Raw genomic sequence first — 23,379 nt, 5'->3', positions numbered from 1 at the left:
TGTCGTTTATTTACACTGTTATGTCAATTTCTGCTGTGCAGTATAGCCACCCAGTCATAATGTATTTTTCATTTTAATTTTATCCTCTTCTCATCTCAGAGTGTCCCGAGTCAAGTACGAATCCTCTTTTTTTTTTTTTGTATCCCTAATTTATAGCAGAAGATCTAGAGCATGTGCTCAATAAAGGTTTATGAAATGAACAAAGACAAATGAGGGAATGCTCATTCCAGAATCAGAAAGCACTGGAAGGGAGCTGAAGCCCATATTTGGCTTTCTTTCAGGCTGGTGTAACTATCTTCCAGCTCTCAGGCACGTGCACATAGCCAGCATCCCTGGCTAATCTTGACTACATGTGACTTTCCTTCTCTCAAAGTGAACTCTTTATTATCCATCACTTCAGAAAGGACAGTTTTAAATGAAGTGAAAAAAAAAATGAAAACAACTAAATGTGCCTAGTTTCTCATACTATACTATGTTCTTTGTGCCTAGCACAGAGCCTGGCACAAAGTAGGTACTCATTTAATGTTTCCTGAATTGAATTCGATTGGTATCATGGACCAGCCTTAGATAAGTTACTTCTCTGAGACTCAGTTTTCTTATCTTGAAAATGGGGCATTTTAATATTCCATCTCACAAGATTGCTGGAAAGACTAAATGAGAAGGGCTGTGCATAGGAATGAACAGTGAAGGCTCCGAAGCCAGGTTGTCTCCCCCAAACCCTAGCTCCCCCACTGTGTGACCTTCGGACCATGTCACAATTGCATCCTCTCCAAAATTGGAATGGATATTGTACATATTTCACATGTTGGTTGGAAGGATTCAATACATAAACATCTGTCAAACACTTAGAAAAGCTCCAGGCACTTAGAAAGTGTCAATATTAGTATCAGTATCATTAGTGTCATATAATACCCTTCCACAGCACCCTACACAAAGCAGGTGTTCAGCGTGTGACAAAAGAGAGCCCTGACCTACTGGTATTAGTAAGGAAACAAAACAGAAAGCCTTGTTGAGATCTTTCTAAAAGGTTCTAAATGACTTCTTTTTCCTAGCAATGCAATCTAGAAGGCAGTCTGTTTTGGAAAGATCCTTTCCCTCAAAACCATAAAAAGTCTGAGGATATGGAAATAGATTTAGAACTGAAGGTAGGATTCTCCAGGGCGTACCATGGGAAGCTTAGGAGGGCTGAGGCCAAAAGGAGCTGCAACCAAATATAAGAGGACTCAATGCAAGTGTGGTTCTTTCTCTTAAAAGCAGACTGCAAGGAAGAAGGTCCAGTTAGCATTCTGATAAACTGGACCTTAGTCAAGTGAGAGTTTTCTTTTGCATAAAGCTGAGAGGTCCTCACTTTATCAGATCGAATTATTACAGCTATACAACCCATTACGTTGTAGGTAAATAAACTTGTTCAGGTCTGGGCACACACCTGCTTGGGTACAGGTTCTTCAACCCACAGCTCAGCAGTCAGCAGCAGCACAGGCTGGACCAGTGCTTCCCTTTGGAGAGAAGACAGATCCTCCTAAGCAGAGGCAGCATCAAGGAGGGTGTCTCTTTCGTCTTGCCCCCTCTCAGTACCCTCGTGGCCACCTGCCCCCTTCTCTCCTCTTTCTTGGGAGGGAGGGAAATGAGGAGGAGGAGGATGTGTTGACCTGGAGAAGAATGAGCGTGGATGCTGGGAGCCAAAAGAGGAAGGAAGAGGACCATCTGAGTTCCCTTTTCTCCCTCCCACATCCCCAAGACCACGTGATCCTGGGGGGCAGGGTGAATGGACTTGCTTGCTTCTCAACAACTCCTGGCCAGCACTTTATGGAGTTGCCTCCAGAGCTGTTCTCGGAAACCAGGAGCATTTCAGGGAACAGCCTTTCACCCAAGAGAAGAGAAACAAAGCAGGGACTGTCCCCTTGAAATCGAGAACAGTCCACGGAGCTCACTGGATCTTTGCCTTAGTTTATTGTCTTGACTTATTCCCAGTCAAAGCTGTTGACATGGACCAAAAGGGACCCCTCAGAGGTTTGTGTGCTTTTCCTACCCTTCTGTGACCACGAAGTGTGCTGGGGCCATGGGGCTTGCCCAGCTCATTTGGTCCATGGAGGCAGCCTGGACAGTAATTCAGCCTGTGCCCCTGCCCCCCTGTTACTCTTAGGGTTTACATTTTTATGGTCCTGTCTGGCTAGTGCTGCTTATCCAATAAACTGGAGAATTTCCAACCCCCCACAGGCCTGCCCCTGATGGCAGGAGAGAAACTCCTCTGATGCGCCGAGCACTGTGCTAGGCTCTCTGCACACACTGTTTTCTCACTAATTATCCCAAATGAACTGTTTTGCTGATGCGATTGTCCCTGTTTCTCAGATTTAGAAAAAAGGAGACTCAGCGGGAATATGGGGGTTACTCAAGACCACACAGTTAGTAAGAGATCAAGTCAGAACCGAAACCTGGGTCTGTGTTTCTTGAAAACCCATGTTCTTCCCTCTACTCCAGACCACACTATTCTGGCCTCTGCCACACTGCAAACCTCGGATGTTAAAATGAGCGGAAACGGGGTAGTGAGAATTTCACAACAGAAGAGCAACCAAAGGAACTGAGTTATCTGCAACCTCAACAAGTACTATTTAATAATTTCCTTTCATTCCTTTGTCATCGCTCCCTTTCATGGTAGTGTGTGTATGTCTTGGGAGAAATGTGTCTCATACATGTCCCTTATTCATTTATTCAGTACACATTTATTAGATGCCTACTGTATATGAGACACTGTCCTAGACATTAGGGATGCAGTAATGAGGTGAATGAGCTCAGAATCTGACCTTGTGAAGCTTATAGCCCAGTAAATATTAAGTGAATGAACACAGGATTATACATCTGATCATTGTAATGAAGAAAAGTACAGATTTTTCTACCTGTGAAAAGTGGGAATAATACCAGTACTTACCATATGGATTGTGGTAAAATTTAGATGCTATTATAGGTAAAGCACTTAGGACACTGCCTCCCACCTAGGATTATTTACTCTTTGCTCTGATTATTATTATCATTGGCTATGATTGGGATTGATGCAGACTAGGGCACAGGGAAACCCTCTGTAAATAAATGACTTGAAATGAGACCTGAAACATTCCATAGGAGCTGGGTGGGTGGAGCCAGTGACTAACACCAAAAAAGTGCTGCAGCCAGAGAACTGGATCAAAAGAGTGATGGCGAAGGGCAAGGCCAGAGAAGCTGAGAGAGGCTAGATTGGGCAGAGCATTTGTAAGCCATGGTGAAACACGTAGCTTTTATTCAAAAGCCATTCAGAGAGGAGTTCCCGGCTCCGCAGAAATGAATCTCATTAGAATCCATGAGGATGCAGGTTCGATCCCTGGCCTCACTCAGTGAGTTAAGGATCCTGTGTTGCTGTGAGCTGTGGTGTAGGTCGAAGACATGGCTCGGACCTGGCATTGCTGTGGCTGTGGCGCAGGCCAGCAGCTACAGCTCTGATGAAACCCCCAGCCTGGGAACCTCCATATGCTGCGGGTGTGGCCCTAAAAAGACAAAAAGAAAAAAGAGAAAAAAAAAGAAGAAGAAAGAAAGAGAGCTATTAAAGAGTTTCGAGAAGGAGATTGACACCCTCTGATTTGAATTTTACTTTTTTAGTTTTTTTTTTGGTATTTTAGACATTTGATTGAAGTATAGCTGATTTACAGTGTTGTATTAATTTCTGCTGTACCACAGAATGATTCAGTTATACATATACACACATCCATTCTTTTTCAGTTTCTTTTCCCATATAGGTTATCACCACATATTGAGTAGAGTTCCCTGTGCTAGACAGCAGGTCCCCCCACACCCCCCATTGGCCATCCCCTCTATATGCAAGTAAAAGGAGAGTAAGATTGGTGGTCTACTCACGGAAAAATGGACTTTCTTGAGTCAGGGGTAGATTCTGACAAGGAGGACCTTGCTTATGGGGGACAGAGAAACTGACTTTGCAACTTCCCAGCTGCTCCAGCTTTAGGGAACTTGAAACCATGTCCACAGGACAAAAATTTGTTTCAGCATCTGAGATGCCATTCTAGATTGCCATCTGCACAGAAAGCAAAGTGGGCTCATGAAAGAGCCCGTTCCATTTGCTTAGGCTATGTGACTGTCTCTTGAAGGCAAAGGCAAGGCGGACCCCCTGGAGTTCTCTGTGGGCTGACTTTGGAAGGATGATCCCACCCAAGAGCCAGTCATGCTACTCAGAACATGACGCTGGGATCGCCTTTTCATCCCGGCGTGGCTAACAGGGCCTCGGGCTAACAGGGGCTCCATTCTAGGAAGTAAACACACACCTGAAGTGTGGCGCATGAGCACCGGGAGAGGCTTTTCACGTGTTTGTACAGCTGGGCGCTCTTAGGTCCTCAGCGCCTTTTCATCTCCTGCCCGGAAAAACAACAAATCCTTCCGCTCGCTAAATGTGCCCGCTCCAAGCCATGTGTGTGTGTCTGTGTGTGTGTGTGTGTGTGTGTGTGTGTGTGCGCGCGCGCGCGCGCGCACGTGTGCATGCGCGTGCATGTGTGCATGCGTGCTGGCTTGTTACATTTTTATCCCGGGGGAAAATAAGGGTTCTTTCATGCTTTTTGTCAACACAATGGGCCTCTGTCTTCACTGACCTGGTTTCCATTATTCCTTCCTCTCTCATCACAGGTTTTTCCCGCCTGTCTCTCGTCACCTACAGATCATTTCTAGGCCTCCTCTGATTTAGCCTTCTCGCCACACCCCTCACACTTCCAGTCCCCCTTCTCTGCAGGCCTCTTAATCTAACTCAGAATTTACCGATGGAAAGCCTCCTGCAATTAGTCCTGCCTAGCTTCATAATTGCCCGCTCTAATTATATTGGACTAGGCAAGTCCTGTGATGCTTTTTATTTATTTAAAAAATTTTTGTTTTTGTCTTTTTGTCTTTAGAGGGCGGCTCCTGCAGCATATGGAGGTTCCCAGGCTAGGGGCTGAATCGGAGCTGTAGCCACCGGTCTACACCAGAGCCACAGCAACGCGGGATCCGAGCCGTGTCTTCGACCCACACCACAGCTCATCACAATGAGGGATCTTTAACCCACCGAGCGAGGCCAGGGATCGAACCCACCACCTCATGGTTCCTAGTCGGATTCCTTTCCACTGAGCCACGAGGGGAACTCCTGTGATGCTTTTTAAAGGCATCATGGATATTTATGCCATGGGCCTAAGTTCTTCTTACATCTTCCTGCATCATTCATCCATTTGCTCATGTTTTTGTGTGTTCCTTATGCTGTGTTTTTTATTATTATGGCCTGTTAGCAAACCAGAGGGAAGGGAAGTTCTAATGCAAATAGAAGTTACAGAATCTGATCTTGACTGTGTACGATGTGGAAATAAAACTCCAGTAAAAAATCTATATAAACAAATGTTCCATAGCAGATAGGATTCTCCAGAGAAACAGAACCAATAGGGCAAAAAAAAAAAAAATATATATATATATATGTATGTATATGTATATGTATATATACACACACATATATGAATGATTTATTTTGAGGATTTGGCTCACATAATTGTGGGAGCTGGCAAGTTTGAAATCCACAGAACACACTGGAAACTCAGGCAAGCGTTAATGTGGTTATCTCGAGGCAGAATTTGTCCTTTATGATGAAACCTCAGTTTGTGCAATTTAGACCTTCACCGCATTGGACAAGGCCCACCAACACTATCAGAAGCAATCTCTTTTACTAAAGTCCACTGATTGTAGATGTTAACCACATCTACAAGATACATCAGTGTTGATTAAATAGCTGGGTCCTGTCGCCTAGCCAAACTGACACAGAAAACTAATCGTCACAAGGATCAACCAACAAACAAAAATCCCATCTTAGGAGTCAGACCAGAATTCTGCCCAGCTCCACTACAAATAAAGTGTATTAGACCCAGGGAAACAAAATCTCTATATTTCCTCTAATTGAGATTTTACTTTAAAATACAGTGAAACACCCATTCCTCTGAGTTCACAAAATTGTTTTGAAATGCATAGGAGAGTTTGAGAGATCAGAGTGTAAAGTGGCGGGATCTTGAACCCCGGGGAGAGCCACGCAGCGGCAACACACCTGCTCAGTGCTGGTGACGCCACATCACCCTTCTCCTCACCGTTCTCTCTACTGAGTGGCTGTGAGAGGAAAGAGAAAATCCTGGGCTTCGCCACATCTACACGAATGCTGGTCAATGGGTGCTCCGTATCTGGAGACTACAACCAATGATCATAAACTAAATAAGGAAAACTGTCTCAAAAAAAGAGGCTCATTTTAGCCTGAGATACCTCAGGGTGGGGCGGGGGGAGGCCTAGTACTTATTTCCACAGAAGGGGGTTTGAAACAGGCGTATCCTCTTGCACACCTGGGAAATCAGAATGTCTGGCTTGATTCTCCGGGTCATTCTTGAGACCCTTTCCTTCTCAAACGTGAACTTTAAAACCTCCTCATCTCCATTTCCCCTCTGAGTCGTGTGGCCCTGTCCCCAAGAAGGCACGAGTTCGGAGCTGAGGCCTCCAGCCCCTGGCAGAGCATTTTTGCACCAGGCAACTCTGCAAGCCCCGCTCACAGGCTTGTGTTCACCACGGTTCCAGGCATCCACTCTCACCGCTGCATCTCAGCTCAGATTCCCGGTACTTGAATCGTAAGGCATGTGACTCCTCCAACCCCTCCCATGCCTTCAAGATACAAACTTTCTCCTTTCATTTATCTTTCGATAAAGAGCAGCTCTCAGGAAGTTACTTCACTGTTACTCCTTTCTGGAGTTTAAGGAATTAGCATCCAACCAGTCCCCGCCCCCCCCATGCCCCCCAGATCTTACCTTTTCTTCAGGTCTTGAGTAACTTGTTTCACTCAAGTTCTAGAAATGCTTACCTCTACCCGCTCTTTTCCTGCAGCACTGGAATGTCCTGCTTCTCTTCTGTTTCCTAATTTTGTTGGAGGAATTACTTATTACTCCTCACCCCCGACTCCTCAAGTTTCCGTGAAGGGAATTTGCTCCAGCTTCTGACTGGGAACAGTCTTTTTTTTCACCATTCAGTGCTACCAGGGCAGAAAGCAAAGGCAGATTACGGTGGATGGAATTTATTAGAGAGATTTTTGTGTCAGTGAGCCATTTGCCCCATTAGAGATTTGGCAGCAGACAGACTGGGTTTCTCTGGGAAGTGGCTCATTTGTCCGTCTCCTGTTGGAAGAGCACTTGTCTAGAAAGACGTAGAAAGTTTAACGTAGGATTCTGTTCTTCAGAAGAAGGGTGGGCTCCGTTCTGAGATGTCTCTGCATGAGGAGTGTACATGAGAGAGCAGTGGTTTGATCAGTTGCTCTCAGCTTTGCCCCTGAATGCTTGTTTCTAAAGAGCTCTCCCTAAAGCATTTGCTTCCATTACAAGGCCTGGGGGAGAAGGGTTAACAGATGACTAGACCCCTGCTAAACTCCAGGTTTGCTATTAGGAACTCTGCACATGCGATCTCTTTTCTTCATCAGCAACTGCTTGTGAAGTCCATATTATTATCCCTTTTAAAATCAGGGAAATCATGCCTCAAGGAGGGTAGCTAGTCATATAATGGCATTCAATTACTAAGTAACAAAGCTAGGATTTGAACCCTGGCTTGTTGGCCTCCAAAACCTATCTACCCGGCACTAGATCTCTGTACTATCAGGTAAGTACAAGAGCCTCAGGTGATGGCTACACATGTACCTGCCTTAAAGGTACACACTCCCTGGGTTTGGTGTTTACATCTGCTGCTCCAATCACATTCAACTTGCTCTGGACCATATCCTCTTGTTTCTGAGCCACATTGAATCTATTCCTGTCTCTGGATTCGAGAGCCAGAGAAAAATCTGGAAGAAGATGGGATTCAAGCCCATCTCTCTCCTCAGGGAAATCACTGAGCCATTAGAGAAGTGTCCGTGTCTTGGTCTCTTTTAAGACTAAATCCTCTTCATTGAGAGGTTATTTCTTTGGGGTGTTGAGTAGGACCCCATGGCAGGGAGAGGAGACAAGGGGGAAGTTTTAGAACAGAGCAGAGCAGTGGGAGAGGCTTAGCCCCAGAGCATGACTCACTGCTGGAAAGGTACCCCTGGGCCCCTGACATCACAAGGAGAGAGAGCTAGATTTCAGATCTGTAGTGAAACTGGGGCGAGCCTCACTTGAACACAAGGAGGCAGCTGTCCAATTCTAGGCTGGCTCTGGAAAGTCCCGTTTTGAATAATTTGCTTCTTAGGGTGTTTTGTTCACCTTCCCTACCTCAAATGAAACTGTGTGACTTAAATGAAAGAGCACTGGGCTGGAACTCAGGAAGCTGAATTTTAGTACCAGTACCAACCAGGTGTGTGACCCGAGGTAAATCTTTTAACCTCAGACTTAGTCAACTTTATTTTGAATTATTTGGAGTCTTGGAGTCTCTGAGTCTAGAATCCCATCTTACAGAGCCTTCAAACTTCCACAATGGCTCCCGGCCCAGAAGTGGTGGTGTGTGGGTGTTGGACTGGATCACTTTTTTTGTTAGAGAAGAAATAGTCCCTGAGCTAGTGACTGGTGAATCTGGAGTTCAAGCCCAGGTCTCATGGGTTTGGCTCCAAAATCTGGGCTTCTTCCACCCCCTTCCTGCCCTGACATAGGCTATATTATTGTTGCATAACACAGAGTATCTTTCTTATTTTCCTAATCCCTGCTAACCAGCCATCGTTGGCACAATTCAATAGCAAACAATCCCTGAATGTTTATGAGTGCTGGGGAAACAGAAAGGAAGGGGACAGGTCCCTCACCTAAGCTTGAAAGCATTCTCATAGGGAAGTTCTGGAGCCAGACTGCCTGGGTTTAGATCCCACTTCTACTGCTTCTTAGGCCGATGACTTCTTAAACCTTCTTTATACCTCAGGATCTTCCTTTGAATGTTTTTCATCTTTAATACCTTCTTCTGAGGGTTGTTAGGAAGATTAAATGGGTTACTTCATATAAAAACACTTAAAATAGTGCCAGTCATAGAGTAATGACTGAATAAATAATTGGTGTTCTTGTTACTAGTATATATGTTTGCTATCCTCCTGGTACGAGGAGTCTGGGAAGGTGGCGACTGGGTCTTGTTCATTGGCACTTAATAAATGTTTGTTGGACCCAATTATTCAACAACTATTTACAATGCTTGTACTGTGTGAAAAAGCCCTCTGCTTTGGTAGAATCCAACAGCCTACTTAAAATCACTGTGTCTTAGAGCTTATGTAATTTGGAAATTATCTCCTTTAAATATTCCTTTCTTGTGGCCCTTGTTTAGAAACGGTTAAGAAAAGAACTGGGAGGAAAATATTCTCCATATATATTTATTGACATCATCAAGTAAGCCCTCTGGAAGAAGTGGGGTTAACGGAAGGCCAACAGGAAAATTAAAATCTTTCTTAAAGGAGAAATCTTTTAGAACTCTGAAATCAGACAGGCGAGTACTGCTTACTTTTTGTTTTTAATCACAGTATGGTTGATTTACAATGTTGTGGCAGTTTCTGCTGTATAGCAAAGTAACTCAGTCATACATATATATATATGTTCTTTTTTTATATTATTTTCCATCGTGGTATATCCCAGCAAGTTGGAGATGGTTCCCTGTGCTATACAGTAGGACATTGTTGTTTATCCATTCTAAAGGTAACCCCACACTCCTAGTTTATCCCACTCACTGCCCCTTCCCTCTTGGCAACCACAGGTTTGTCCTCTGCATCTGAGTCTCTTTCTGTTTTAGAGAGAGGTTTATGCGTACCATATTTTAGATGCCACATATAAGTGATATCATATGGTATTTGTCTTTCTTTGACTTACTTCCCTTAGTATGAGAATCTCTAGTTCCATCCATGTTGTTGTAAAAGGCATTATTTTGTCCTTTTTTATGGCTAAGTAGTATTCCATTGTGTATATGTACCACATCTTCTTAATCCATTCACTTGTTGGACATTTAGGTTGTTTCCATGTCTTTGCTATTGTGAATCTTGCTGCTCTGAACATAGGAGTGCGTGTATCTTTTTGAATTACAGTGTTGTCCGGATGTATACTGGGGAGTGAGATTGCTGAATCGTATGTTCTATTTTTAGCTTTCTGAGGAACCTGCATACTGTTTTCCATAGTGGGTGTACTAATTTACATTCCCACCAACAGGAGGAGGGTTCCCTTTTCTCCACAGCGTCTCCAGCATTTGTTATTTGTAGACTTGTTAAATGATAGCGATTGTGACCAGTGTGAGGTGGTACCTCACTGTAGTTCTGATTTGCATTTCTCTAATAATTAGCAGTGTTGAACATCTTTTCGTGTGCCTCCCAGCCATCCATATGTCTTCTTTGGAAAAATGTCTGTTTAGGTCTTCTGCCCATTTTTCAATTGGGTTGTTTGTTTCTTCGTCATTGAGCAGTTTGTGTTGTCTGTGTGTTTTGGAGATTAAGCTCTTGTCAGTTAAATCATTTGCGAATATTTTCTCTGATTCCATGGGTTGTCTTTTCATTTTTTTAGAAAGTACTGTCTACTTTTAATGGGTTGTCTCTGTCGTTCTCTCATTCACTCACTTTCTTGGCCATTCATTTATTCACTCTAAAACACTTAGTGAGTACTCACCATTACATGAATCAGGCATTGGGCTGGGTGCTGGATAAACAGAAATGAATAAGACAGTTTCTTCTCTGGAGGAGCTCACTATCTTGTGTGGTAGACAAACATAAATGGATATATAATACTGTATGATAAGAATCTGCCTGAAGCATGAGTGCTCCAGACACTCAGAGGAAGGCAGGTGGTGAGGAGCAGGCTTCTGTTCTAGGTACAAATAACACTCTGTACTGTGCTATACCTAGGAATTTCATAAATGAATTTTTATTGAATTTTTAAAAATTAGTCATTTCATAGCTGGGTCATTCACTACATAGCTGAGTTTGTTTCAGTCATTTCAGCTCAAGTCAATGTGTTCATTGAGTACCTATTATAACTAAGTAGATCAGGAGAATATAGGTTAATTATGTCTGGAGCCACTAGGACAAGGAAGGTATAGGAAAGATGATTTGAACTCTGCCTTGAAAGATGGGTGAGATTTCATAAGGCAAAATTGAGAAATACTGTTCAAGAAAGCAAATCATGTTCAAACAAAGATATAGTGGCCCAGAGAGTGTGGGCCGAGTAATTGGAATGAAAGAGGGATTCAGGAGGGGAGGATGAGGTGGGGAGGTGTGGTGGGAAAGCAGCAGGGAAGATTGGTGGGAAATGATAGGGGGCTTTGTATACCTAGCACATAAGCTGAAATTTTACATAGAAATGGCCTAGCTACATAGAGAGTAAAGATCAATGAAAATTGTTTTTCTGGTGGTCGTGGCTGCTACTCTTTTAAGGAAGTTTCATCTTGTTCGCTATGTAGGTGAGGAGGCTAAAATAAAGCTCAGAAAGAGTTATCGACTTGCTCAAGGTCACACAGCTGATCAATAGATGGGCTGGAATTCTCTCCCATGATTTCTGACTCCAGGCCCGGCACTATTTCCTGTCACTGTAGCAAACACCACGTTAAACATCCCAGGGAGTATGGCTCTGACAATGTGCTCCCCTGAAGAACAAATACCAGTGGCTCTGGGCTGCACGTAAAGTAAAGTATTATGCTCAGTGAAAGAAGCAGACGTGAGATACTCCATATTGTGTGATACCGTAAATTGTATTTTATTTATATGAAATACCTAGAAAATGTAAATATAAAAAGATAAAACCCGAAGCAGGGGCAGGAGATGGGGATTAACAGTGAAAGTTCATGTGGGCTCATATTGGGGTGGTAACAATGGTTTAAGTGGATTTATGGGGATGGCTGCACAACTTAGAAGATCTACTAAAAATCACTGAATTGTGTACTTGAAAAAGATGAAGCATATAATATGCAAAGTAAGCCTCCATAAAATTATCTTACAGCCCAAACAATGCTATGAAGTAGTTACTGTTTGTATTCCTTCTCTATAGATGAGGCTATTGACTTTCTCAAGGTCTCCATTAAAAAGTAGAGAAGTGATGGATGTGTGAACTAACCTTAATGTGGTAATCCTTTCACAATATGTATGTGTATAAAATCATCACATTGTATACCTTAGACTTATACCATGTTGCATATCATCTCATTAAAGCTGGGGGGAAAAGTAGTCAAGCTAGGATTGAAAATGCTTCCTTTTTTTATATAATGATTTTTATTTTATTTTTTTCATTGTAGCTGGTTTACAATGTTCTGTCAATTTTCTACTGTACAGCATGGTGACCCAGTTACACATACATGTATACATGCTTTTTTCTCACATTATCAGCCTCCATCATATGTAACTACACATTGAAAACTCTGCCCCATTCTGAGCCCCTGCCCTTAGCTACTGCCCATACTGTACCCTTTCTTATGTCACAAAGTAGTTGTGAGAATGAAATTAAGTGTAATATGCGTGTTTGATCCTCCTCTTATACACACTGTACAGTTATACACATTATGCCCTTATACACAGAGCAGGTGTGTGCTCCGTTCTCAAAAAACCTCAGCTGATTCTGATTTTGGCAGCCATTGGCCAGACGGATTGGAGGAGTTTGAGAGGAGACTGGGCAAGGGGCTGCAGAGTGGTCTAGGCAGAAGGTACCAGGAGCCTGCCCAGAGGCCAATCAGGAGGGAAAGACAGAAGATGTGCAAGAGGAAGTCCAGCTACAGTTAGGCTCTTACTCTTCACATATTTTCACTTCTCTAAATAAACATGTAGGAGGCTTGGCTCTATTATGAGAGAAGACAAAGAACAGAGGACTTTCTTTCCTTCAGCAAACAGCTGACACATGTTCCCATCATAAATTTTGTAATTCAGGATGTAAAACCAAATCCAACGTTGCAGCCCAGCCAGAAGGTTAAATAAATAAGTGCTAAATAAATAAATGTAGATGTTGTTCCTTTGCCCATGTGTCTCTGCAGAAGATGCCACGTGCCTCTGTTAATTGAAGTCTGCAAGTCTATTTCTTTCTGTGTAAATTTAGGGGAATAGCCTACGCAGGATGGTGAGTTGAAACGCTAAGGAGTTGAAGCTTTGGGGATGTTTTGTTTTACCTTTTCCCATCATGAGCACCATCATTAATAATAATTCTGAATCACGGGTGAGAGATCACACCTACCCTCTCATCTTTTATTTTGAAATGCTGTTGAAACTCAAAAGGCAGAAACATAGCCTACAGCCCTTGGCAGAGGTAGCCCTCGATGACTGAATGGGGTTTTTCCTGAGTTACTTTCTATGACTGATACTTTGTGACCCAGGTGTGCCTGCCACATGGAGAAACTTTTTTATGAATAAATCCACATTCCCCCCAAACAAACAAGACAGCATGGCAAACAGTGGTGTTTGCTCTGTATACATTTGGGTTGGTTTTTCATCGTTTCCAAGGACCAAGATCCTGGGTGTTTCCCATTGCCCTGGTGAAAAAAAAAAAAAAAAAAGTGAGAATTCAGTTTGCCTGTTTTGGCCACATAAACATGAGACAATTTGTGGTCACCAAGGCAGGATGCCTCATTCCAGAGGGCTTGGTAGCAGCAGATGGGGCTGTGAGGTTCCCTCCGGGAGGACAATATTGAGTCTGGACGTGCATAGGACCTCGGCCATGCGGTAAGGCGACTATTCAGAACACCTGGTTTTATGGCTTTCCGACCTTGAGTCACAATCCCCAAAGAGCCAGGAAAAGCTAGTGTATGTCTGCCATGGTAATTAAGCGTTCAAGTTTGAAGAAGCTTGAAGAAATCTTAAGCGTAGTGAAGCTTCTTCTGCCAGCTTTGTTCACTGTTTTAAGAGCTCAGCCAATCAGAAGTCATCCGGGATAGATCCAGACACTGACACTGTGGGTAGCCCCGTCCCAAACAGTGTGAACAGTATGCAGTGTGAGTCCCAGTCTTCTCAGAGATGGCCATGGAATTTCAGTGTGGAACATTTAACCGTGTTAGTAATAGTAAACGTGGTGTGTGGTGGTTTCCTCCCCCGCGAAGCCTTTCAGGGCTGTCCCACCTCTAACCACGTGTTTGTTGAGGGTTCAAACAATTTGATAGAGCTCTGTTTGCATGGGATCATGGAAAGGTCATAAGTTTTGGAGTCCAAAACACATGTAAATCCCCCATTGCCCATGAATTAGCTGGATTGTAAATGCCCTGAGGACAAGTCTGGATAAACACGTGTATTTTAGACTGGGCACCACGCCTAACCTTTACTAGGTACCCTGTGAATATTTGATGCTGCATACCTGAATTAACCGTGTAACCCTAGCAACGTTAACCTTTGAGTTCAGAGTTCCTCCTTGTGATATAGCAGTAATCGCATCTGCCTGATGGGAGTTGGGAAGCTCTATAGAATGACAGTTGAGAACAGAGACTCTGGAGTCACGCAGTCTGGGCTCAAGTTCCAACCTGTCGTTTATTGGTTCTGTGATTTTGAGCAAATAACTGGTCTTTGCTTCAGTTTCCCAAACTCTCAAGTAAGAGTAATAATACAACCTATGTCTTAGGTTCCTTGTGAGGATTAAATGAATGACTATTTGGATAGGCCTTAGACTATCCTGGCACATATTTTGTGCTATAAAAATATTGGTTAAATAAAAATAAATAAAATATAAATAGGAAATGAGTTTGCATGGGAATTAATGAGTGCTAATACTGCAAAATACTTCATGGAGCCTGGTTCAAAAGATGCTGAGGAAATGGGAGTTCAGAGAACTGTATGTTTGATCCTCCTTTCCTGAGCCAGTGGCTGGCTCATAAAAAATGCACAAAATGGAATATAATTATTAAGAGAGTGCTCTCAGTTTTTTGGGGATCGTGAGGATCTTATGGACTGGAAATAAAGGGAGAGGTTTCATCCAGGACACGAAGTTAAACTTGGCCCTTGGTTAGGAATTAAATAGTCGGGGTTAAGGAGTTCACGGAGGAGGCATATAATTTGCATAAGCTGGAGGGAGGAAAAATCCAATCACAGTCACGAGAAGCTCCATCAACAGGACTTGGCACTACTTTCTGGGAGAATAATTTGTCATGGTCCAGCCTTTTCAGTGAGTTTGGCCAAAACTCAGCTTTAGTGCTAGCATTTCAACTGCTCAGATTAAGACTGATGACTGCTTATTTATTCACTCATGTTTTTTTGAGCAAGTGTTTTGTAGATCCCACTGTGTGTCAGCTATTTTATTAGGTTGTGGTGACTAAAACAGAAATGGACCTTATCCCTTTGGGACCAAGATGATGATACAGACTCTACACAGAAAAGTAAATAACATTTGTTAAGTGCTCTGAAGGGTATTAAGAGGGCATAGAGGTGGAAAGTTATGGGCAGGAAAAGAAAGTTTAGATGGGAAAATGAAAAAAAAATGTCTCTCCAAGCAGGTGGCATGGTACCTGAAGCCAGAAAGCTGGGAAGACAAAAGGGGACTATTCCAGGCAGGGAAAACAGAATGTTTCAAGGTCTTGGACTTGGTGTGGCTGGGATGGAGTGACATGGGGGACAAGGGTAGAAAATGAAGTCGGTCATGGGTGGAGTCATGATCTTGTAGGGTCTTACGGGGTATAGAAAGGAGTTGGGACTACATTAAAGTGAACTGGGAAGCCACCAAAGAGTAGAAGGGAAAATGTTATATAACCATTTAACGTTCATTCAGACAGCAGTGTAGATAGGAAATTGGATTGGAAAAAAGAGGAAATGTAGAGAACATTGAAGTTTCTCGGTAAGAGGTGATGTTTGCTTGGTCCAGGATGGTAGCAAGGCAGGGATAGACAGAAATGGACAGATTTGCAATATATTTGGGAGCTGGGATAAACAAGATTTGCTCTGGGATTAGATGGTGAGGGCTAAGAGTAGAAACATTAAGAGAAAGAAAAGAGTCACGAACGGAATCCAGGCTTCTGGCTTGAGCCACCGTGTGGTATTGTTGCCATTGATGAAGATGGATAAGATTAGAAGAGGAAATGTTGGAAGGCGGGTGAGAAGGAAGTCGAGAGTTTGATTTTGGCCGTCACTTTTGAATGTTATAATGCCTCATAGAGTAGATGTCAGGTAGGCATAGGGAGGGTTAGGCTAGAGACCCAGATGTGGAGTTTTCAGCACATAAATTGTGATGAGTCCATAGGCTTGGGTGAGAATACAGAGGGAGTGTACAAGTTCATGGAGAATGGCACCCCTGAGATACTGAGTAGAGAAGAAGAGGATCGGGAAGAAGATTGAGATGGAATGATCGGAGAGGACAGAGTATGGTCTCACACCCCTGGGAGAAGAGAGTATTTTGAGAAGATGGCCATCAGCTGTATTGAAGTGGGTTGAGGATAGAAAAGTGAGCACTGGCTCTGGCAACCTAGAAGTCATTGAGGGTCTTGGCAAGAACAGATGTATAGGACTTAAAAGGAGAGAAGCCAGATTCACAGTGAGTTCAACCCTTGAGGATGGTAAAGTATATTTGCATGTTGCTGAAAAAGTTCAGAGACAAGGAGGGGTTACTGATGGCGGGAGAAAGGGAATAATGAAAGGGTCCATTCCAGGGCAGGTAAAGGGCAGCAGAACCTAGAAAGTAGGTTGGGGGGTTGCCTTTTGTCCAGGGTGGGGACACCTCTTCGGGTGAAAGAGGGTGGAGGAGAAAATGGGTTTAATTGCAGGAAATAATAATCATCATTACAATGAATGTTTACTATGTACCAGGTAACGTTCTGAGGAATTTTCATGTATTAACTCATTTAATCCTCCTAACACTCTTAGAAGAAAGGTGTGTACACATAATCAATCAAAACTTAATTCCTTCTCATCTGATGGTTTGAATTATTGAGTTGTGGAGGGGGAGGCAGGTGGGAGGTTTGAGAAGGAAAAAGGTACGACATAGTGTCCTGGAAAGTAAGTACTCAGTGGGACTTCCAGGCACTCTTGAGAGTTCACTGGAGATTCGGTTTTGGGTTTTTTGTTTTTTGTTTTTTGTTTTTTTTTTTCTTTTTAGGGCTGCACTGAGGCATATGGAAGTTCCCAGCTAGGGGTCAAATTAGAGCTGTAGCCGCCAGCCACAGCCAGGACTACAGCAACGCCAGATCTGAGCCACATCTAGGACCTACAACACAGCTCACGGCAACCGCCAGATCCTTAACCCACTGAGTGAGGCCAGGGATCAAACCCGCATCCTCATGGATACTAGTCAGGTTCGTTTCCGATGCACCATAATGGGAACTCCCACTGGAGATTCGAAATCATGAAAAAAAAGTGAATCCAAATGGGTCTTCTATAGCAGTCAGCAGTCATACTTCAGTGGCCTGACTGCATGGGTGCGAAATTTAGAAGCAAGGGTGATTTCCGGTGCCTGGAGTAATGCAATATGCTAGAATCCCCTACTAGCATCCTACCCCTTAATACATGTTCAGAAAGCTGCTTTGGAGACTTGGCCACAAGGATCCCCTTCCCCACTAGCAGCCCTGCCCCTGCTCAGAAGGAGGAACCATGACTTTCATGAGAGAATGATATATAGAATGAACTACAGCAGCCCACCAGGAGAATGATAGAAATCGACTGGGTGAGTTTGACTCTTATCCCTAAAAATGTCCAAGTCCAATGCTCTGTCCCACTGGATCTCACAGCTTGCCAGGCTTCCATCAGCGACAAGGGCACCTCCTTTACCCGAGAGATCACCATTAGCTCTCCCGTCACCAAGATCTCATGAATAGAGACGAGGTACAAATATCTTCACTTGACATAGAAAGTGCTTAATTGACAACAAATGGTAATAGCTAACATTTATTGAATCCTTACTCTGTATTAAGATCTGGGCAAAGTGATTTTTTTAATATGCAATATCTCCCTTAATCTTTAAAACACAGTGAGGTATGCATTGTTATAATGTCTGTATTATACATGAGAAAAAACGAGCTTTAAGAAGAGTGAATAATTTTTCTAATATCAGGAAGCTAACAAGTGGTGAAGCCAAGAATGGATTCCAGGAAGTCTGACTCCAGAATCTAAGCTCTTTTTTTTTCTTTTTTTTTTTTTTTAGGGCTGCACTTGCGGCATATGGAGGTTCCCAGGCTAGGGGCCGAATCCGAGCTGTAGCTACCAGCCTACGCCAGGGCCACAGCAATGCAGGATCCAAGCCATGTCTGCAACCTACACCACAGCTCACCGCAACGCCAGATCCTTAACCTACTGAGTGAGGCCAAGGATTGAACCTGCAACCTCATGGTTCCTGGTCGGATTTGTTTCTCCTGCACCACAACGGGAACTCCAAGGCACTTTTAACAAGTATGTTATAGCAGCAGATCAGTGAGCAGCCTTGCCAGATCAAATTGTTGGGCATCTTCATCTTATCATACACTGCCACCATTCTATAAATTCTATTCAGCAAACACGTGTTTTGTTTTCCACTATACTGAGACTGGTCTCTCTTCTTCCATGTTCTCAAAAGGAGAGACTAATTCATTGGGGATGATTCCAGAATTGATGGGTTTTATTCAAATTTCCCTCTTTTCATAACAACCAGCCTGTTAAAGAGAAGAGTTTATGGTTGTTGCTTTTTGCCAGCCTGGCGACCTGTGTGAAAACAATTTCCCCTGAAGTTAAATATGTTGGCACATGTGACACAGCATACGCTGATCTCCATGAGCCTTGCAGACTGGCTATACCTGACCTTTGCCCACTGCGTGATTATGAATTGAGATTGGGTATTTATAAAAAACTTCCCAGATCTCTGAGGTCAATAAGAAAAACTTAGTCTCAATATCTGGGCATCTTAACAATCCAGGGTATTTGCAGATATACTGATAAATAATACGCTAATCACCACACTAATGATGAAAGCCAACAACCAGTTAAAAGCTTATTCTGTGCCAGCTAAGTGCTCTATGGGTCTATTTCATGCATAACAAAAAGCTTAGTGAGAGACTATCATTAACCCTATTTTGAAGAAAATGAGGTGCAGAGAGGTTGAGTTAGTAGCCCTAGGTCACATAACTACTAAGAGGGAAAATGAGAATTTAGAATATAGAGCTTTTGAAGGCCAAGTCATCACTTGGAGACAGAACCATGGGTACAAATCAAAGCTTTACTACCTAGCAATTTGAAAGATAAAATTTATCTAACGAACTGCATGGTTTTTGTAAGAATAACAGAACGTTGCAGCTAAAGCATCAAATACATACCTGCTGAGTAGTAGATGCTCATGGAATGATAGCTGTGGTTGTTACATGGAATGAGCTAGAAAGTTGAATAAGTATCCCATAATTTTGATCACTGTACTCAGTGGACATGCGTATTTCAAATGTTTGCCTCATGTAAAATATACTCTTCTCTCCCTATTATTTTAAGTGTCCAAGCTACCCAGGTGATCAACTCTACTTCCCCCTGCCTTCTACCTTTTTAGATACGATCTGGGCCCAAGACTCCCTCAGACCCTCTAATTCTACATAATTTGAAAAGTAACACAAATATTTCTGTTGTCCTTCAGTTCTTTCCAAGTAAACTTGAATGAACTCAAAGTATTTTCCAATGGCTTTAGGTATGGATATTTGCAATGGTCAGAGCTCCCTGGGGGTAGGATGAAAAACAAACCCAGCTGGAATATCCTGGTGACCCAGCAGCCCAGACCTGCCATAATCACCTATTTGGGGACAACATGGGTAATCTAATTCGTGACATTTGGCTTCGTGGTTCCAATGGTGACATACGATGATTCAAGTTTACTCATGCACACACCAGAACTTCACAAAATGACCTTTTTTGAGGTCCTTGAGGTTGGGCAGGGAGGGAGGAACACCGAGGCACTCTAAACAAAGCGGCTTTGTTTTTACACCACTTGTTTGGACAAGTGTCCCCTCGAGTGCAGTAGCTATTTGCTGCCAGGCTCTTGGCAGGGTGACTAAAACGTGACCAAAAGTAAGGACACATTCTGAAGTCCCCTGGAAGAATCACCCTCTCCAGCACATGTTAGCCAAGGGATTGTAACTCAGTGAATAGATTTATCTTTCACTTCCTCACTCACGCTTCTCCTTTAGGGCCATTTTAAAGGGGGTTGAATTGGATACTTCTTGGGCATCTGCTTTGTGCTCTTCACATACTTGTAGCAGGTCTGTGGGAGGCTCAAGCCTGAAGTAAAATCATTTACCATCTTTGGAATTCACTCTCCTGGCCCCTAAAATGGAGAATTAGACTACATCAGTGATCCCCAAGTTTTATACATATTTAATAGCAAGTAGTCACCTTTGCATTGTTCATCTCCAAAAGAAAAAAAAAAAAAGGTATCTTCAGAAACCACAGAAAATAAAGCTTCATCTAATCTTCTGAGCCAATAAAGATATAAAAAGCATGGAATCCCAGCAAAAGGGCCGTGTGAATCTGCATAAAGGCCAGGTCTGGAATTTTTTTTTTTTTTTTTAATGTTCTTAACCTTATAAAACTGGTGGAGAAGCTCTGGACCAGATAATCTCTAAGACGTTTTTCAAGTTCAGGAAGTCTGTGATTCTGCAAAAGCTCTCCCCAAGAAGAACTGGCATTTTTAGAGCTCAGGGAAGAGGGATGTACACATAGAGAAGGCTAAATCATTAAGAGCTTGAGAGAGAGTCACTTCCAACATTGACTTCTGATTGTGGATGCAAAAACAAATATGTGCTGACCCACTAAACAGTTTCTGATTAATTCTACTGATATCAGCCAGCAGTCTGATTAATTTAGGCCCCCAATGAATTTTTGACTTGATTTATCAATCTCTATTATCTGACTAGCCTAAATGAACCAGATAATTTAGTAAAGAAGTACTTATTAAACTACTTCTCCTAAGTTTTTTTAAGTTTTATTGAAGTATAGTTAATTTATAAGGTTGTGATCATTGCTGCTGTGCAGCAAAGTGACTCTGTTGCACATATACACATATCCATTCTCTCTCAGATTATTTTTCCCATACAGATTATCACAGGATACTGGGTAGAGGTCTCTGTGCTATACCGCAGGTCCCCGGTGGCCAAGCATTCCATATACCTCAATGTGTCTCTTTAACCCTTGTGCTGTGCAAACAAATGGGTGATACATTTAAAAAAAATTAGCACCTTATGTTCTTTCTCTTTTAAAGCTCTATTTTATATAGGTTTTCTTTGCGTATGAACTCTTTTCTTAATTCAGAATGATCAGACAAAAGAGGAGAGAAACAAGATTAAACATTGTAAAGAAAAAAATCAAAGAGCAGTGACACTGGCAAGAAATTGACTGAATTCGAAGGGAAAGCTAGGAATGAATTCCAAAAAAATGTTTAGAGAAAATCCCCCATGTAAAGAATAGAAAAAGATACAACATATGGTATGCTTCATGGCTCAAACCCATTGGCTCTGCACCTGGGTGATTCATTTGGTGAAAAACATAGCGAGGTCAGAGAACTTCTGACTGGCCCCCAACTTTCTTGGAGGCATTTGGAGCTTCATTTTACGTGCATATTTTTCTCACTTCTTCAAAATGGAAATATTAATTGCTTTTCAGAAATAGCCCTGGTCATTGGGATTTATCTGGAGGAGCAACTGAGATTTAGAATTAGATCATGGACTTTGGAGTATGGAAAGTATTTAAGAAACTGGGACAGATTTGTTCCAAGCGACCTCTCTTGGTCTCCTGACAGGAACAGAGAGATAGTAGGTCCCACAAGCCAGCCCTGTTGAATAGGTCCAAAGGGGACACTCTGCCCCTTAAAAGGGAGAGACCAGATCAGTGGTTTAGAATGTTTTGCAGCATGATTCACCCAGGGAGACATACATTTCACATCGAGACTCAGTCCCCACATAGGTACGTGTTTTATAAAACAATCTTACTCCATGGGTGATAGCCGATATTTTCTACTCTAGTCTAATCTTTTGTTGTTTTAAATAAAGACTGGCCAAGACCCATTAAAGAGATTTCATAAGTCGTTATTGACTGTCTCCGTATGTTCCCCAGTTTCTTTCCTGTCTGCAGCACCTCCCCCAAAATACACACTTTGCCCTGATCTAGTGCAGCCTTTTTTCAGGACCCTCCCTCTCATGCTCACCCTGCAGGCTGAAATACTTGCAGTTTCTCGAGCTGCATGCTGTCTTTCACTTCCCTGCGCAAGTCCTTCTCTGTCTTTACTCAAAACACTTTCAATCTTTCTCACTCCACCTCCCCTTTCTGCAAGCTCACTCCTTCTGCTTAAGACTCAACCTCGGGCTCAGCATCCCCTCCCCTGAGGCTATGTTGACCTGTTTTCTGCACTTTCCTGAGCATGATGCAGACATCCTTATCTTTTTTTTTTTTTTTTTTTTTTTTTTGCTATTCAGGGCTGCACCTGCGGCACATAGAAGTCTCCAGGCTAGGGGTCGAATGAGAGCCTACACCACAGCCGAAGCCAGGTGGGATCTGCACTCTACGCCACAGCTTGCAGCAACTCTGGATCCATAACCCATTGAGCGAGGCCAGGGATTGAACCCACATCCTCATGGATACTAGATCCATAACCCACTGAGCCACTGTGGAAACTCCCAGAGATCTTTGTCTTTATTATGCTACCTTGTGATGATCCATTTATATGCTTTTCTTTCCTACTACACTCCTTGAAAGCAAAGGCTGTGTCTCGTATCCCTAGGATCTGGTCAAAGGTTCGGCATATGCCTGGTTAATAAAATTTGGATGAATAAGAGGCTGCCTATGGTAGGCATATGGTACTGAGTTACTGCCTCCTTGGTAAGTTGTGATCTGTTTACCACAAACAAGAAGTGAGTATTCTTTCATAGAGAATATGCCTCTGAGTTGCAGCAGAGGTGCTTTCATCAGAATCCTTTTTCTGATGTTCATAGAAGGTGGTGTAGCAAAGAAGGCAAAAACTTATGTCAGGAGATGCGCAGAACTGGATTTGAAATCTGCCTCATTGGTTATGAGCTTTGTGACCTTAGGCAAGTTACTCCGTTTTTTAAAATCTCAATTTCCTCATCTGTAATAATAACCTTCTATGGTTGTTGTTAGGATTGTGGGGATGTTAAATAACTAGATACAAGCTCTGTGAGGACAGGAATTTTCTGTCACTTTGGTACATTGTCATGGACTTAGAGGAATGGCTAGGACATATTTGTGGCATCAGTGAATATGTTGCTACTTACAATAGGCACTCAGTGATGCATAGCAGCTCTTATTCATGCAAATATTGTATTAATTTTTGTACAGGATTCCTTGGAGCATGTATGATATGCATAACAATTCTTTATAACCTTTTTGATCAGAAAGTAGTTAGGCTCCTACCTGCGAGGTGGCACTTCCAGACCCTGACGTTTGGTGACTTAAGATGCATGTAGAAGTATCCATCTTCCTGAAGAACGTTGTATTTCTGCCGTTAGGCTAGAACTAAGTTTTGTCATTTCAAGACTATCTTCATT

The 23,379-nt window shown here is 42.7% G+C and overlaps 1 protein-coding gene across 2 annotated transcripts in view; it reads left to right on the top strand.

Moving 5' to 3' along the window:
• The window catches only part of PDE4B (phosphodiesterase 4B), a 382,092-nt gene that overhangs the window by 277,515 nt on the left and 81,198 nt on the right, over positions 1–23,379 (top strand). The window lies entirely within an intron of this gene.

Source organism: Phacochoerus africanus, chromosome 8, assembly GCF_016906955.1.
Source record: "Phacochoerus africanus isolate WHEZ1 chromosome 8, ROS_Pafr_v1, whole genome shotgun sequence".
Classification (NCBI taxonomy): domain Eukaryota; kingdom Metazoa; phylum Chordata; class Mammalia; order Artiodactyla; family Suidae; genus Phacochoerus; species Phacochoerus africanus.
This window is presented reverse-complemented; position numbering and strand designations above follow the sequence as displayed.